This window comes from Anser anser, assembly GCF_964211835.1.
Source record: "Anser anser genome assembly, chromosome: 4".
NCBI lineage: Eukaryota > Metazoa > Chordata > Aves > Anseriformes > Anatidae > Anser > Anser anser.
Window position 1 is genome coordinate 43301501 of NC_139724.1, and position 18214 is coordinate 43319714.

The 18214-nt window shown below is 36.9% G+C and overlaps 1 long non-coding RNA gene across 1 annotated transcript in view; it reads right to left on the reverse strand.

Annotated features, from left to right (window-relative positions):
* LOC310899501 overlaps positions 1-18214 on the reverse strand; it is a 74576-nt gene that overhangs the window by 18633 nt on the left and 37729 nt on the right. The window contains exons 3-4 of the long non-coding RNA XR_014584351.1: positions 16602-17178; positions 4-86 (exon numbers count right to left, since the gene is read on the reverse strand). This is a non-coding gene — a long non-coding RNA (uncharacterized lncRNA). The remainder of the gene's footprint in view (positions 1-3; positions 87-16601; positions 17179-18214) is intronic.

An 18214-nucleotide genomic window follows, 5' to 3' on the forward strand; every position in this document is an offset into this window, starting at 1 on the left:
CACCTTATAAAGCAAACTCCTCCATAGCTTCGAAGGACAGCAGGAGCTGAGCCTGGAAATTGACACTCATATACACAGGAGTCTTCCTAGAGAACAGGAAAGTGCTAATAAATTAAAGTTGTAACATTATTTTAAAGGAAAGAGAGAGTTTAAGCTGACAAAGCACAGAATTTTTACCATACGCTTTGCCTACAGTCACTTGGCATGCCAGTAAATGTGAGGCAGCACAATGTTTCATTAAAATTAAATGGTACACTTGTTCAACACAGATCTCACATAAAAGAGCAAGGAGAGAGAGCCACTGCTGCAATTCTCTGTGCTTGGATGATGCTAATTATTTATATATTCTTTAGTGGAATCTGTCATCCTCAGCCTACAAATAGAATACTTAAATGGCTTGATTTGTTGAAACAGTATAGTACTAGCAGGGCATTACATAAATATGAAGTAAGTAGTTCTTCTAAACTTAGTATATCTTGAAAGAGAATATTAAACTGATGAATGTGAATTCCCAGCTAAAACGTGAACCACTTCTCACTTGAGCTGATGAAGCTCAGTTTCTTTCTTTGTCATTTCAACACAGCAGGAAAGAAATGTAATTTCAGAAGATAGGTATAAATTCACAGTAGAGGAAAATAAGTATGCAGTTCCACGCACGATCTGCCTCTCTATGTACTCACTGAGATTTGTTTCAAATACAGTCTAACAAACAAACAGCTTTTCTTGCTTTCTGCATTCTGTGCAGTGGAAGATCTGGCTTCCACATGTTCCTACACCACAGTCAACCAGGAAAAGTTGTATTTTTATTTATTTATTTTTAATGGGACAAAACAAAAGCCACATTCCATAAAAAGTGTTTTAGAAACCAAGACATATCAAATCCTGTTGCAAGAAGATTGAAAAGATGAATTAAAACTCCCATCCAGTTCTGCAGAGGTGAGTAAGAACATCTTTCTTTGTAATTCTTGGCAAATTACCTCTCTCTACCTGACTTTGTTTCAAGCATGAGAACTAAAGTTCCTTGCTGAACTGGAAGTTCTCACAGCAAGTGCTTTCTCAGCAGCCTACTTGTAAGGTAGAGTGCATATTATAGGAAGAAAAGTGTTATGTATGCTCAAGTAGATATTTCCCTGGACATTTAGTTAGTATGATGAAACCAGCTGCATAGAGAAAACTCTCTTCCCATTGAGAAAGTCTATTCTTTCTCTTTTTTTACTTTTTTTTTCCCAGCATACCTTTACCAATCAGGATTTTTTCTCCAACCCACAAGCATTACTAAAACTGCATTACTAAAACAGTTCTCTGATCCACAGCAAGCTGTAATTAGCAAATTAATCTTCCTAAGCCAAAAATGGTTTTCCAACCTCATTTTGTATATCATTCCTGAACTCTGCAAAGAGCTGATTTAAAGGATGCAGAAAAAGTCACTTTCCATCAGCAAATTTAATCTGTACTTTAAAACCATGGAAATCTTTACCAATGCCGAGCACATCAGTCACATACATATAGATTAGATTAACAGTCTCCAGCACTCACCATGAATTTCTCAGCCAAAATTAAGCATCATTTCACAGTAACTGATCATAATGAGGTCTTCGGTGTTTGGTCTCACATTCAATTTCATTCTTCTGACCTTCCCTGGATCATCTAACTCTTACTAGGAATTCTGAAGGAATCTTCCATTTCACACCCTTTAATTTCTCTTTAGCAATTCTTAAACTTTATTTGCAGTTGAGATAGCTTTACTTCAAATTCTAGACAAAGATTCAAGCTATCTCAATTTATTTGAATGGTTAGAACTCATTCCTAAATATATTGATAATAGATAGTCTCTTGAGATAAAGATGTACTCCTTATTTAAAAAAAATACCTTTTTTTCAAGAAAAAAATCATTTTTCAAACACTATTGTAAAAAGTCTAAAAGCATGTAAAGTGTTCCTAATAGCAGAAAGAATATTTTTAGCTTTATCTCTCTATTCTTTCTAAAGAAAATTGAGTTAAAATTTCATTTTAAAATCTGGGATGTTGCCAAGCATTCATGCCCATTCATTTTGCTGAATTTTTATACAGAGTATTCTTTCAGTGGTAACTATGTCAACAGAATTCTATTTTCTTTTTTTATCCATCAAGAAACATTTTTTTCTTTCTTTTTTTTTTTTATTGTATTTTAGAATTTTCAATGTTGTAAGTACAGTTTCAATATTCGGTGTGCAAAACAAATCACAAAGGATAGATGTTGACAAAATATTACAGATATGGCAAAAGAAGGTAAAAAGACTATCACAGCTTGAAATGCCTAGTACAATAAGAATAATGACTACAACACCAAAAGATAAATTGATTTTTTTTTGTAAATGGCCTAGAAATCTGGGGCCATATACAACTGGTCAAAAGTAACTTCAGGGGGTTAGTGGTTAAAATGCATTAGCAAAATACTGATGGTTATTTTCTTTATAATATTTACTGTTCAGTACAGCTAATGCAAAACACTGCTAGAGTCACAGTGGGGGATTTGGCAGCTAGAGAAACTTGGAAAGTCTAGTAATTACAGTTTAGGAATGTGCCGTGCACACAAAAGTAAAAAATGCTATTGTGTATACACAAATAGTAGCATGAACCCAATCAACAATTATTATTCCATCACCCTCCATTTACTCTGAGTCAAAGTTAGTTTTCTTAAGATAACAGCACTCAGTAGAGTCTGATATTCTAATTCAGTCATTCTAATTATATTTTCAGCTGATAAAAATTCTTTCTCTTCATTTCCCAGATGAATTTATTTTCTATGCACCCAGCTCTGCCATTCGTTCTAACTTTATTTTTTACATTGGTTGAAGACCATACACATCCAAGATTTGCCTGAAATACACGTAGCATTTCAGAAACATTTCAGGAATTTCCAAGCTAAAAGTCATGTTATGCCAGCATGGCTTGAGCATGTAGTACTGATATTTAGAATCCTTAAAGTAATAACTAAAGGATACAAAAGATAAACGTACAAAAGAAGGAGGTGAAAAATGAAGAAACAGCACTTATTATCTTTTTTTTTGGTATGAACTTTGACTCTCCTTCACACTTTCCTTAGTCTACAGCTCTTTTTTTTTTCAGGAACAGATATTCCATAAGACCAATAACAGCATAGATTAAATTCAAAAACAATTATTTTCCTGGTTTGGAGGAGAAGAGCAATGTCCAAGAAATATACTGCCTGTTGAGTGATGACGATGACAGTAAAGATAAAAACCCTCAGGTCTGAAGACAGGTACCAGCCCTGAAAATCAGTTTATTGGAAAGCACGTAGCATTTATAGCACATTTTGAAATTAAAATAAATAAATAAATAAAAATCCATATATTGTAGTGCTGCAAAGATAAAACCATTTGAAGGATTACATTTACTATTAACCTCACAAACTCAGTGTTACACAGATACTTTACAGCTACAGGGATGAGCTCAGAGAGGAGAACTGGCTCTGCTGCTCCATCCCACGTCTGTGCCTTTTAAGTGATGAGAATCTATTCATTAGTAATTCTGTGGTAACACCAACACTTTGTGCACTAAGGAAAACATGAGCAATTCAGGATGACCCAGGACAGTGGTGACTGTTAGGCTGGTAAATCTTAGAGAGATCACTACTCCCAAAGGTCCTGAGCTTTAATGTCTAATCTTTTCTTTGTATCCATATGGAAAATAGATACCAGTGCAACATGAAACTGTATAGTCAGTATACGTTCCTTTTGGGGAATTTCTTTTATACAAAGACACGAAGTAGTTGAAAAAGGAAAAAAGGGTCTAAAAGGAACTAAAACATTTACCAGCAACATACTTTTAAATCCAAATGTCTGAGTCAATAAAACACACACATAGCCAATAGAAGGTAAATAGATTCTTTCTAGAAAGGGACTGCTACGTCATAGGCAAAATCATTTGTCTGAAAAAATGCATGAAGAACAAATTAAAAATGGTGACTTGACAAGATGTAAAGTAATATCTGCATCGCTTTAGATGCTAGGGTCATTTCCCTTTTGCTAGTTGGTAACACAGAGGGAGATTTGCAGGCTGATTTCTTATTTAGGAGTTTGGGGCTGTGCAGTGTCCTCCACTCAGTTTTTATACTTATTAGATGCTCAGCCCTCCTCTTTACCTGAAGTGGAATATCTGAAACTGCACAAAGGCAGTGCTCTTCCACAAAAAGCCATCCTTACAAAGGCACTGAGAACCCAGTTTCTCTTGGATGTCGTATAACATTCACATTTTCCCGAGCTTTAAACTCAGAGATTTCCTAATACAAAATTGCTCATCCTTGAGTGACTGCATGGTCTTAGGGGTAGCCTGCTATTAACCTCATTCTGTGATACAGACAAAGCTCACCCAGATAAAAGAAATGGTGTTAGTATTTGAAATGTTTTGTCAAAACAGCCTGGAAAGTTACTTTCCCCTCTCCCTGTGCAGAGCTTTGTCCTGAGTGCATAGGCACTGAAGAGTCATTGAAATTTGTGAAGTAATGTTGCCACACTCAGAGGTTTGAACAGCAGTTACAAACACAAGACACATTTAAATCTAAGTGGAAAAATGCCCTTTTCACATTCATGGTAGTCATTGATCAGAAGGTAATTCTTATAATAATTCTTATTTTATTCTTATAATTCTTATGTTTCAAGTTTCAGTTGTGTCCTGAGTCTTTCAGCCATGTTTTATGCCTAGTAACTGTAGCTTGAACCATCCCTCTAACTACAGGAGGGGATGTCTATTATATAGCGGTGTAAATAAATTGACCCTATTCCTCAGGGAAGATGGTAGAGAAGCCTATTCTTCTTGCTGATAAAGTAAGCATGACACACTGATCAGTCTGTGAACAGCAACTATTTGGCTGAGAACGATAGAGAGGATCGAGTAATGTTTTAGATCCGGCTTTCAGACACTTTTAAAAGGTAATGGGAAGGTTTATTCATCCAGAGAAATCTGTGGTTATTCAAGGAACAGAAAACATTTAAGAAAGGAGTGGCAAACAAAAGAGAAACATTAATTGGGCAGATCATAGCACTGTAGATCTATTTTTATAAAACCCAAACACATTTATACGTAGTTGTTCCTTTAAAGGATATTGAGGGACCATTTCTTTCTTCCTTATCTGAGTAACTGACATCTTCATTCAACTTCAACCAGCTGTTGTGTGAATTTGCAATCACTTTATTTCTTTCGGTGGAAGGCTTTGAGTTCTTTTGAACTCAAGGAATAATTATTATTGCAAAGTAGTTTTACTTTTCCAAAGGGACTGCTTTGGGGTCACTGCTGCTTCCAGCCTCTCTGGGAAGGAGAACAATGACTGCGTTGTTGGTGCTGGAATGCTGTCCCATCCAAGGGGGCTGGTGCTTTCTCTTTCTGCACTAGCCTCCACAAGTTGAAGTGAATTGCACCACATCAAAAGGCTTTAAATTAGTACTTCACTGCTTGCAAGTGTCTGGAAGCTAATTTTAAATCCCCTGTGGCTAAGAACCTTTTTTACATCCTTATGTATAGGTATACACCTAAGAGTATAAGGTGGCTTATAAACATAAACACTTTTACAGTTATTTTACCTTCTCATTAAACAATTTTAAAATGCATATTTTACAATTTTCTTCTAATCACCCAACAGAATGCACATTATGCAGAATAAACATTATGAGGGGTGAGAAGCAGCTATTATTTTATCTGGGGGAAGGTTAGTTTTCAATGATAAGATCAGGGATTATCATGGAGGAGGGATGGAAGCTGCAGGAAAAACAAACAAACAAACAAACAAACAAAAAACAATGAATGCTGCTGCCAACAGTAATCATACCAGTAAATGATTCTACCGATCATCAGACTTGAGGATGGACTTTTGGTGAATTTACCTAGTAAATACAGATAACTCTATAAGCCTCACAATTAGCATGAAAAGTAGATTTTTAATGTTACATGTATGCATGTTGAAAAGCTTGATTTATAATCTTGAGATATACATAATCTCTTTATCCAGTCCTTTAAAACCGTGCATAGAATTTACAGGTAATTGTGAGTTTGAAATACTCTACTTGACTCAGTATATAGAAAACAATCAAAATATTTAGAGGAATCACATTATTCTGCAGTGAAAAATCATGATTTAACATCACAAGAACATTGCTTTTATACACTTTTATACAAAGTGAGGCAAAATCCATGTTTGCAAGAGACCTGTATTTACACCTGCTTACTTGTGCTCCTTATCGGTGTACATTGCAGAACAAATGCAGATTACAGTGGCTTTGAAAATGACCCTTAATATCCATCATAGCTCCGATTACCAGCGGGTGAATCTGGGCACAGTAGCTAAAGAGAAGTGCCACCTTCTCTTCCTCGACAGTCTGTGAATACATTTTGAACTTGAAGCACAATTAGATTTGGCTTTATATGGTACATTAGGACATTCCTGAGGATTAAATGACTCCCACTACAAGTGGCTTTGTAGCCCAAGTGGAAATGAAGAACAAGGACCATGGGGACACCACTACCAAGACAGTCAATATTTGACTAAAAAGAAGGTTGCTCAGAGTTTGTAATACACGCATGCAGAAGTCAAAGTTTGAAAGAGTCTGGATTTAGCAGATCCTTTCTAATAATGGTTTAAAACATTAATTTATTTTTTTTTTTTCTTCTGGAATGCTGCTGAACATTACTTGAAATAAAACTTTATTTGGTACTTGATCTTCTTGCCTGGTCATAGTGTTCTGCCTGAAGCCTCTTGCACGTATTTTTAAGCTAGAATAATGGTGTTTTTTCCTTAAAGGGTCAGAGTAAAATACATTCAATGCCAGATAAGTACTACAAAGAAGAAATTGAATTATGAGTAAAATAGTACTATAGAAATGTTAACAATCCATTCTGTCACTTCTTTTTTTTCTTTTTTCTTTTTTTTTTTAAGCCATGATCTCACCAAGTACGCTTTCAGTATTTGGTCTCTGCTCTGGAGAATGACCTCAGTAACTCTCTTCTGAGCCCTAAGCCTTAGACTTTCACCTGAGTAGTTAACCTCTCCCTTGGGCTTCCTGGCACAGGGCTTAAAGAGGGAGGCTAAATGGACTGGTTGCCATTTCTGCTTTTCCATCTGAATTTATTTATAAGTCCTCTTGTTTTATTTCTCCATTTTTTTTTCCCTTCACATACAAGTGTTACTAGAGAAACTCATGATTAAGCTTGAATTAGATAGCAGTTATTGATGAGAAATTGCATAATGCCATATCTATTTCTTGTCTGAAGAAGAAAAAATACTGAAATGGGAGAATAATTTGAAGGATTCTGGCTGTATAAAACAGTCCAAGTCAAAAGCTACCGCCTACTGCCCAAGTGGAAAGCTGTTTAAAAAGGGTCTGCATAATGAGTGAAAGCTGCCAGTAGCACTGAGGGTCAACAGGGATTTCCACGTCATGGAGAACACCAGCTATGTCTCAGTCAGCAACACTGGAAAGCAGTTTTATGATTCTCTCATTGGTACAGAAAATACAAACATATCTTATGAAGCATGCAGATAATGTTTGCATCAAAGTGCGTCTTTAAGGGATGCGAACAACGCACGTGATAACATGATGGGGTGAAAGGAATAGATGAAAGGCAACATGAGAGAAAACACTGCAAGGAGCAACAGAAGGTCACAAAAACCGCATGATTCCTTGTGCTCCACAGCTGTATACAGAATACATAAACAGACTTCTAAAAACTAATTAAATTCAGAAGTGTATTTTGAAGAACATGGTTTCCAGCCAGAGACTGAGACATTGCTCTTATTCATTAGCACCCAGCACAGCCCAGTATATGTGGTTTCCAGTAGGTTTATAGGCCAGGGGATTTCTCTGTTATTTCCAGGCACAGATGGTTCTATTCTCCCCTCTGTCTGTTTACCTGACAATCACAGTTGGTGAAAGGAAGTCTAGTCATATGTTAATTCCACCCAGGCCAAAGAGAATATGAAGTTGCTTGGAGCCCAATCCTGCAAACAGTTCCTTGCAAGTGAACCTCTATGCACTGCACTCCTTAGGGTTGTAATGGTGGGGCAGCTAATGTTATTTACATGAGGGTCCAGCTCGCAGGACTAAGCACTTTAATTTGTGCATAGTGGAAAGCTGCTGTTCTTGGGATTCATCTTCCATCTTGTAGCACTCTTTTTACTGTTTGTTTTTCTAAAAAGGCTGACCTGGTCTTGTCCACAAAAGCTGCTTAGGGAGCATTATAAATCCGCAATTACACATCTCCTCTGTGTAGGAATGATAACTACAATCAAATTTTGCTGCCCTGCTTTACAAAACATAGCAGCCCTGATGTATTAAGAGAGAAAAATAACTTTAACAATCTCAAAACTATACGTAAGCAAAAGTAAAAAATGAGATGTTAACTTCCCCCAAAGTGCACAAGCATTTCCTTGCCTCAAACTGTGGATTTGTTAGAGGTCCAGCCCTAGCTGATGCTGAGCAATGGTGGTTGCCCTAGGGTGCTCAGCACATGGTCAGACCTGCTCCAGTGGTGGCTCCAGCATTTTTGGACTGTCTGCATGTTCTTGCTCTTCTTGCAGTCCATGGCAGAACTCCACATCAATTTTAATAGTGCAAGACTGAGCTTTGTATGACCATATTGCGAATTTACGTGATATTCCTTATTAGAGTTATATGTAAATTGCCAAAATCAAATTTGACTCCAGATACATATTTTCCACTGCTTGGTTTACTAAGACAAGAGGCTTAGCCCTGAAATGCAGAGTAAATTCAGTTCCAGATGTTTTGTAATTTTAAGAGTATCTAAAACCAAGGATTAAAGTAAGCATTTATCTCATCTTTTAATCTTTTCTAACTGGAATGAAGGAAAAAAATATCAAGTATAACTGAAATCCACCACACAAAAAGACCTAAACATTATTCAACAGAGAAAAAGTAACTTATGGAGGAATACAGGTTTTTCTACACACAGATACAAAAATAAGGCTTATAGTGAAATTTACAATCATTTTAAGTCTAATAAGGTCCAGGGCTGAGAGACATAAACCTAGAAGAGCACCAGTTTATCTTCTAGGCCAGCCTCTGTGTCTGTTTTCCCTGTTCTGAGAGGTCTGTACATAGTCAGCTGCTTTCTTGGTGTCTTCACAATAAGAGATTAAAATGGAAGCATCTGATTATTCTTATCCAGTGACTTAAAATGGCATGCCACTGTACCATAGTATTTGGTTGTTTTTTGGGTGGTTTGAATTCTACTACTTGCCTCTTTAGCCAGGTCCTTGGTCTTTGCCCCTGAAAGCACGTATGGCCTAAGCAATACAAAGTTGTTAAAAACTGGTTGTAGGTAGGTGAAAAATGGAAAGGAAGGGATAAGCCTACCGTAAGTCTAATACCCCACAAACTATATAGAGTTCCACTGATGCATACGTGATAAGTTCTGAGGAAAAAAAAAAATAAAGAAGAGCAAAGAGGGTCACCCACTAAGGTTCATTTTTTTAACCATTGTATAAGATTTCTGTTTGAGACTGAAAGTACATTAAACAGTCATGGTCTGTCAGTGACCTTATATTTAAGAGCAGAGAAGTAGTATGGGATTATTGGTAACACAGTATTTTATGGGGCATCAATAACCATGTGTAAGAAATTACCATAGAATTACAAAGTTATTACACGGCTATTTGTGGCTTTGCCAAATACAGTGTTACTTGATCATTCTTAGATTAATGGGGTGGTGATCGGGTTTGGCCATTTACCTCCATTTTAGGTCGTAAACCTGATGTTAGCTGAACCAAGTTCCCAGTCTAGTAGTCATAGCATTTAACATTTCTTTCCCTCTGCAAAAATAGGTTGCTGTTGGGAGATACGATAGGCCCCATTTTGAGGAAGCAAATCACAAAGTGCTCTGGTTCTTAAATACAGACTATTTCAGGATTAGGCTTTCAAACAGACTCCATCAAGACCTTTTCAATAAATGCATGTTATTTTATATTCCCTGCAGTCTGTAAACAGATTCTCAAAGTTCGGAAATACGTATTTTCCCAACATTTTTTTTTCCATCAAGAGAATGCTGCTTGCCACCACCCTTCTCTGCACTGTAATGAGCTAAATTTCATTTAACACATAACTTTTATGAAGGCAGCATTCTTGCAAAGCACAGACCTATTGTTTGTTAAATCTTGGTGCAGAGAGAGCCAACAGACACAAAGTTTGGACTTCGAAGGCTGCAGAAAATCCTTATACATAAATCTACGTGCATGTGTACTTATATATATATTTATTTATTTATGTGCCTGCATACACACATACACATATATGTATGCTATTTGACATTTGCTCATTGACAGCATAAGAAACTATAGATGAACGAGAAATTTAGACCAATGCACTTCCCTTGTCTCTTTAGTCTTTTTTAAAAGAAAAGTCAAGCTGTGGACCTGAGGCTTTGGCAAAGAGACTAGTCATAATCTGTAGTTTAAACACTGATTGCAACCGACTGTTCCTTCCCTGCAGTTTTGTTCTAGTTTTCTCCCAAAACTTGAACAAAACCAGGGCAGGTTATGCCCAGGCTTGGCATTAGCTGTTTTCTTTATTGTGTACTGAGATCAGTCACATGGACCTCAACTGACCAGGTCTGAACAGAAGCAAAACACGACCCTTCAACAGCCTAGAAAGTTCACCACCTTCCTTATGAGTGAGAGTTTAAAGCAAATTTACAGATTTTAGGGTAGATACAGAGTTGAAATTCCTATGTGCTTAGATGGACTTTAATGGTACACCTCACAGCAGCAATAAAAGAAAAAAAAAAAATCTATTTCTAAAAAATGACCGCAATTCTAAAAGAGCTTGACCTTGTCTTCCACTTTATTGAATAATAAGTGAAAATGTTGTGGCCACAGTGCCTTTGCCTCATTTTGTGCTCACTTTACAAAGTTATAAATGACTATAATGCGCAGTCTGTGTCATACATAAAAAAGATGTCCTAAACTGCTGGCCAGCAAGGGTCATCTTATACCTCACATGACCCTTGCTACAGTCTGACATATGAGAAAGTCTTTTTGTGTTTAATCAAAAACAAGCTATGAAAGAATAGGAAAGAGAGCCTTTTCTCTGAAAACACTTTCCAGAGAAGCAGCAAGGATTCAACAATGCACTCACAGTCTTCTCAGTTTTTAGTCAGCTCTGCCATTGATTCCCTCCACCATCTTGAACAAACTAATTTCTCAGTATCTTAATCTTCCCCAAATCCCAAATGCAATAGCAATGCTTCCTGTCTCTATCAGTAAGGGAGGTAATTTGTTAATATCTGTAAGCCACTTTAACTCCTTGGATGAAAAGTGCTATTCACACTCAGATTATTATATTCAGAGCTGAAAATAATGGTTGATATTCAGCTATGTATGCTTTCTATAGTTTCAAAAAAAAAAAAAATTAAAAGGCCTTTTTTTCCTGCTTGAATGTAGAGCTCTGAGCTAATTGAAAATCCTCCCCCAACCCCCAATCTGACTGCTGTCAAAGTGACTAACTTTTCATATTAATGCAGCTGAAATTCATAATTTCTTTTCCCTGAACCTGTGAGGAAGGAAAAAGTGTAGAGAAATGCACACAGTTTCTTTGCCTGCCCATGAAATTGCCGCCTCCTCTGCCGGGAGAGGCTCCAGGGAGGGTAAGGGCTCTGGCAGGACTGACAGTGGATGCCCTCATCACCGTCTTTTAACCAAGCACACAACCCTTCTGTAAGGGAGGTGTCTGTCAGCAGCTCCAGCCGCTTGCTGCCGAAAGCCCTGCTGGCACTGCAGTCTGGTTCAGGAAAAAACTCTTCTTTAGGAGTGTTAATATTGGCACCCTACACCTGATTCCAGCTTATTTCTTAGCAAATAATTTCTCTTTCCTTTCACCAAATTCATCCTCAGTGGAAATTAGAAATATATATTGCCATACTCTTGAAAATTCCTGAATAAATCATGGACCGGGTGATTTGAATTTACAGCAGCACCATCCATCACTTCTTGAGCTCCACAACACTAATTCTCTGTTTCTCTTCCATCTGAAAGCAACCTTGGGAATTAAGCACTGGGTATAAAATCACCCCACATTTGTTACCAGTGATATTAAGAAAGTGGTGATTTCACCTACTTCAATTTGTCATGCTGTGTTCTCTGAAGAGAACAATTACTAAATATGGAATAGTTGCACCTAACATTTGTGTTGTACAGATTTTTAGACTACAACACCAAAGAACATAGACAGCTCTTGCACCCCCTCACTCCCCTCCAAATTCCCTAATAATGATTTCATTTTTGAAATTGCAGGCCTTGAAAGGTTAAGGCACTGCTTACTGGATTCACCTGGTTAGAAGGCATGAGGATTGGAATGTGGCTTAGCCATATTTAAAGCCCATATGCAGAAAATGTTTAATGTTTGTATCCCAGGAAAATAGGAGTACACCTTGTCATAAATTTCTAATTTGATAATTAACTGTAAGATATGCGAATAATGATAAAATAGACACACCCCACCCCACCCCCCCCCCAAAAAAAAAAAAAAAAAAAAAGAATAAGGAAAATAGAAAATAGACTAATCAGACAAAACACCATTTTTTGGATATAGGCTAAATAAGAATTTTTGAAATTCAAGCTGAGCTGTAAGTTTTTAGAATATTAAACCAAACTGTAAAGTGTTATTTGATCTTTTAGTTTACCTTATAACTTATAGAACTATAAAGAAGAGAAAAGAAACATCTGAGTACTATGTAGCAAGAATGGGACAGATGTTTAAAACCTTTCTTTATATACTGAACATGAGAGCAAAGAGGGGTGATAGAAATGAAAGAAATGACTACATCCAACAACAAATCTAACTCAGGGAGCTTCAAATCAAGGGGGACCTGATAACCTCCCTCAAGCCCCAAAACCTGCAGTTTTCCTAGGACTTTGCACAGTGCTGCTCAGCTGTATTAAGAAAAAAAAATAAAAAAAAAATAAAAAACATTTAAAAATATGCAAAATAGCTTGTGAAGCTGATTACATGTATCATCTTCATAGAGGAATAAGTTAGGACTGTTGTTGCTTGGCTTGCCATCACTGAACTCTTCACTTGCTTCACACCACAGAGGTTCTTGAAAGCAAATGTGTCTATATCCAGCTATTCCTATGGAGCAGAAGAAATCACTCAGTGTTGCAGAAGGGAACTGCTTTCCCTAAGGAGGTGCCCCAGCCTCAGCTAGCACCCTGAGACTGGAGAATGAGAACCATCACATACATACTTCTGCCCTATCTATGGCTCACATCCAAATTAATGACTTTGTCAGCATCTTGATCACCCCGTTCCTTTTACAAGACTGATTGTATTGCCTTCTAACTTTTGCTAAAATAGTTACATTTGCTTTTATGACTTACTGTAGTTAGGTCTGTCTCTCATTAACCTTCATAACGAGTGAAGATCTGATGGACAGGGGTTTCTCCATACACTTTATCTCGTGCTATGTTGGAAAATGTGCTTAAGCTCCTCCACCTACTTGCTGTCAACCACAGATCTGGAGAAAAAGGGAGGATCATAGGTGCTCTGCTGACACTAGGCTTTCACCGACTTTGCCATGGCATATTCTGATTCATTGTAGACTAAAACAGCAACAAAATGGCTTGATAGACTGTAAATTATATTCAGTGATAACTAGGCATGCATTGAGTAATAAATGCATTGATGTTCATGTCAATAAAGCTATATTCAGAAGTATATGCAGAATTAGGACCACAACCTGGATAAAGTATGTTGTAGTCTCAGTTTCTTTCCCTTTCTGCAAGATAATCTTCATCTGGAAAAGGAATTAAAAACTGCATGTCTTACAATAGAAACATGTAATAAACATCAAAAGACATTAGCAAATTAAAAGAGAGAAATGGACAGAATTTTGAGTCCAGCTTTTTGTGGATTTCCCCTTAATTTCATGTAATAATAATTATGATTTATTTCATAATTTCATATAGCAAAAAAATAAATATTTTCCCAGATAAAAATGTATTATGTCTTGAACAGTATGTGAAAGAAAGAGGGAAATATCTAAAATGAATCCCAGGCATATTTTATGTAGATTACAGTAATAAAATCTCAACCTCTGCAAACATCAGAATCAATGTTACTGTAGGGGTCTGACCCAAAATTCACTGGAGTCTAGGGAGAGATTCATCTTGACTTCAATAGGCTTTGGATTAGGTTCTGCAAGAACAGCCAAACCCTGCAAAAAAAAATTGTTCTGCCAAGTTCAAAACCAGATCTTTGAATACAAATAAAACTGAACCTCAATATCATCTCTTCTTGCAATAAATTTTTCTAAGTTCATTGGGTAGAAGGAGCTGAGATTTCACAATACCTAAAAGCTCCAGTTCCCACATTCCAACAGAAATAAGGAGACCTGATGGGGTTTTTCTGGTTCCATCTTTTCTCATCTCTGGAGAATACTGAAGACATGGCTCCTTACACTTTGGTGGAGCTTGGTCTCCGTTCCCACGTGAAACTGGGTAGGAACCTCTACCACAATTACAGTTCACAGAGAGGGAGAGAGATGAAAAACGCATCCTTCTTTTATTTGGTTTCCTCAGAGATTATGGATATAAATCCGGTGCCCAGATGGAAGAGAGGCTTTCTTTTTTTTACTGTCTCCACAACTTCTTGGCTCCCAACCCTCTTACTTGGAAGTCATTTTTATTTATTTGGGGAAAGATGGAGGCTGGACAGTTGCGGCCATATTTCATACATTTGCAGTCCAATGACTTTAATTGCTCTGTGTTTTTTTTCCACTCCTCATTTCCCTATTACATTCACTCACCACTGCAAAAACAATAAACCCCAGGATTGATCCCCTGGCCCTGCAGCATATTGAATGCACTTAGTGTCCTCAGAAGAGCAGCAGCAGCCATCACACCTCTCCTAGTATTCACTCTGTGAGCCCTTTCAGTCTGCTTTGTTCCAGTCTGGCATGTACACCCCTTGGGCTGAACTGATAAAATAAAACAAAAAAAAAAAAAAAAAAAAAAAAAAAAAAACTTAAAAATGGTGTCTAACAGAGCTGGCAGACGTTCAGGTGAAGGTTTATTAAGAATTGCAGCACTGTTTGATAATGTGGGTCAAGGGATTCTGTGGGGATGGCTGGTCTCTCCATTGCTGGTGACCTGCATGGGTTTAGGGCTGGGTTGGAAAAACAGTGATCTTCAACAGTTTTGAGTAACTTTTCATTAGTTGAAGTTTAAGATGTATGAGCAAGTCTTGCGTTACATGGGACAGGTTTTTCTAAACAGCTCGTCTTGTAGTATTCTTCTGTCAATAATTATTTATTTTAAATTACATAGCGTCATGAGAATTTAGTGATGTGTCTCACCATACTCCAGAAATATTTTTGTTTAGGTGAGGCAAAGGAACAGTGGTTCTAATTTCACTAGTCACAGTTAATTCTGAATATCATCTATCCTCTATTTATAAATAAAAACAAACAAAAATTGGATGATGCTTAACTATATTGATTTTTTTTTTCAGGTTGTTTAATATTTGAGATATCTTTCATTAAGCAAAGTTGCATACTGCAAGGAAAGCTATAGCAAATCTTTCTGTTTTCAGGAGACACATCTATTGACACTTCTGAACTATAAACACTACAGTACTGTAAAAATGTGTGTAACAAGAATAATATCTCTGTACATGACAAGGCAGTGTTTTGATTTTCTTTGAAAATTTAAATACATGAAGAAATGATGAAAAAGCAACACAAATATCTCAGGGAGATAGCAAGTCAGATTTTGTGAGAAAAAGCACTGTTGTTACTATTAACAGTATTTTTGTTGACTTCAGAAACGTGAATAAAAATAATTCCCACACAGGCTCTCTTAAATGTGTAACACTCTAGCACACTATATTATTTGGGTTTAGTATGCAGAATTCCTACATTTTTGCTATTTAATAGATGCATAAAAATACTCACAAACACATAGTTCTGACATTTTAAATAGAGATCGTAATTAATTTTACTTTCTCTTGGTCAAGACACATAGATTTGATTTAAAGCAATAGTGAACATAACACTTCTCTCTAGTTAACATGAACAAACATCTCTTCATGCAACATTCATTCAGTTCAATATGTTTCGAAGAATTATTTGATCAATTTACCAGACCTGATGTAACACAAATTCTGAATATATGGTTACTGGCTAAAAGTCTTAAGAACATATGACTCTCCACAACAAATGTATTTATTGTCTACTTCCTCCAGTCTTAGTTGCCAGTTAGGTTATCAATCATCAAAGATATTTTAATTAAAACCGATTAAATGCAGAAAATAACAGAGTAAAATGGGACACAGAGGATTTTTGCCTTTTTTTTTTTCCCCACAAAAGTAGGGCTAATTTCACCCACAGCTATTTATTTCAGTTTCAAAAGCAGAACTCAATCATTATGTACAAACCAAGAAAATTGGAAATAAAGAGGAAAAAATAACACTGTGGAGCTAATAAAACACACTGCTAACAGAATCCTGATTATGAGCATATAACCTTACTTTCCTAATACATTTACAGTAAATTTCCACAAGTTTCAAATGCCAAAGTTCCCAGTTTAATTATGAACTTACATTCCTGAGACCGACGTATGTGTATTACCTTGCACAAGAAATCGTGGAACACACACACACTTTTTTTTCTTTTTTTTTTTTCTCCTTTTCTTAAGGCAAGACAAATCATACTAAGGGAAAGGTATAAAGATCCATGTGCACTTTTCAGCTTCAGATAGAGACAAGGTGGCACTGAGGTATCCAAGGATGCTCCTTGCTCAGGCTGCCAAGTGTTTACAGCCTGACAGACACCCTTATTCTCTCCCCATTAACTTGCAAATTACTCCTGCAATAGAAAGCAGCTTTTGTAGGAATTCTACAGGAAGAGTCATTTACAAGGTCAAACGACACTTTTTTCTTGGGGGAGGACCATCACACTTTTCAGGAATCCAAGGCTTTTGTGCAAACAGTCAGAGAAGCGCATCCTGTTGGGAGCAGGCTGTTCCTTCCCCGGCTGTACCAGCTGCTGCAATGCTGCAGCACGCCTTGCCTCCAGTATATCCTGAACACAGCTGCTGTGCGATCCTGGCTCTGCAGTATGGAAGTAGCTTCAGAGCAGTAATTTTCTCAGAATTAGAGAGAGGAAACTCAAGAAGACCTAGCAGACAGAGATGATGTCCAACGGTTTGAAAAAAATAAAAATAAAAAATAAAAGAAGAAAAAAATAACAACCCTTCTTATGGTGATTGAACTTTCTGTAGCCAGAACTACTTGGTTTTCTGTGAAGACTGTTGATTCACTGCCTTTTATTATTTTAATATGTCTCTATTAAACTAACAATGCATTAGGAGCCAAATCCTCAGCTGGGATAAATCATCTGATTTATCAGCCTACCTTCGTGACACCCTCCTTGCTCTAGCACACAGTGTTAAATCCCGCTTCAGCTTCATCAGTAAAAACTTTTTCCAAGTTAAAAGTGCTGGAGACAAACGGAGGAAAAGACTTTTCCTGTTGTTGCTGATACTGCTCAGAGGCTTAGCATGGATTTTTTGGGGGCTAAGGATTTAATTGCAATGTCTAATCTGAGATGTCTTTAAATCTTGGATTCTGTTCATTAGACAGATACTTTCTGCTTCTTTGTCCAAAACCTAAGCATCACAAAAACAAGAATGCATAACACTGGAGCCTCAAAAACATGCTCTAGGCAGCTCAGCTAGACAATGATGTTCCTAGATGAGATTTTTAAAATCTGAAAATAGTGTTTCTAAGAATCTTTGCCAAAGCACTTTGGGGCCTCTTTCCACCAATGCAATGCACAATGGTCTGCGACTGAAAGAATTTGCAAAACAAAAGGTTCAGGACGTGAAATGCCTTCATCCCAAGTGGCCTGACAGAGTAACAAAATAATTATTTAACATTTGTTTTTCTGTATCATCCACAATGTTGTAAGCACTTCTCTGAGGCAGGAATATGCAGCTCCTGCATAGAGAGCATGCCTGGCTGAGGGGCTTTCACCACACTCTGCATGGAGGACCACTGTGAGAGCTGGGAAAAATCCTTTCTAACACATACCTCTGCGGAGAAATCTGGTTAAAAACAGTTTTTTGTTTGTTTGTTTTTTACCATTTCATCCCTTTTTATACTTTGAACACTCATAAAAAATAGGATCTAAACATATGAACATGAAGAAATAC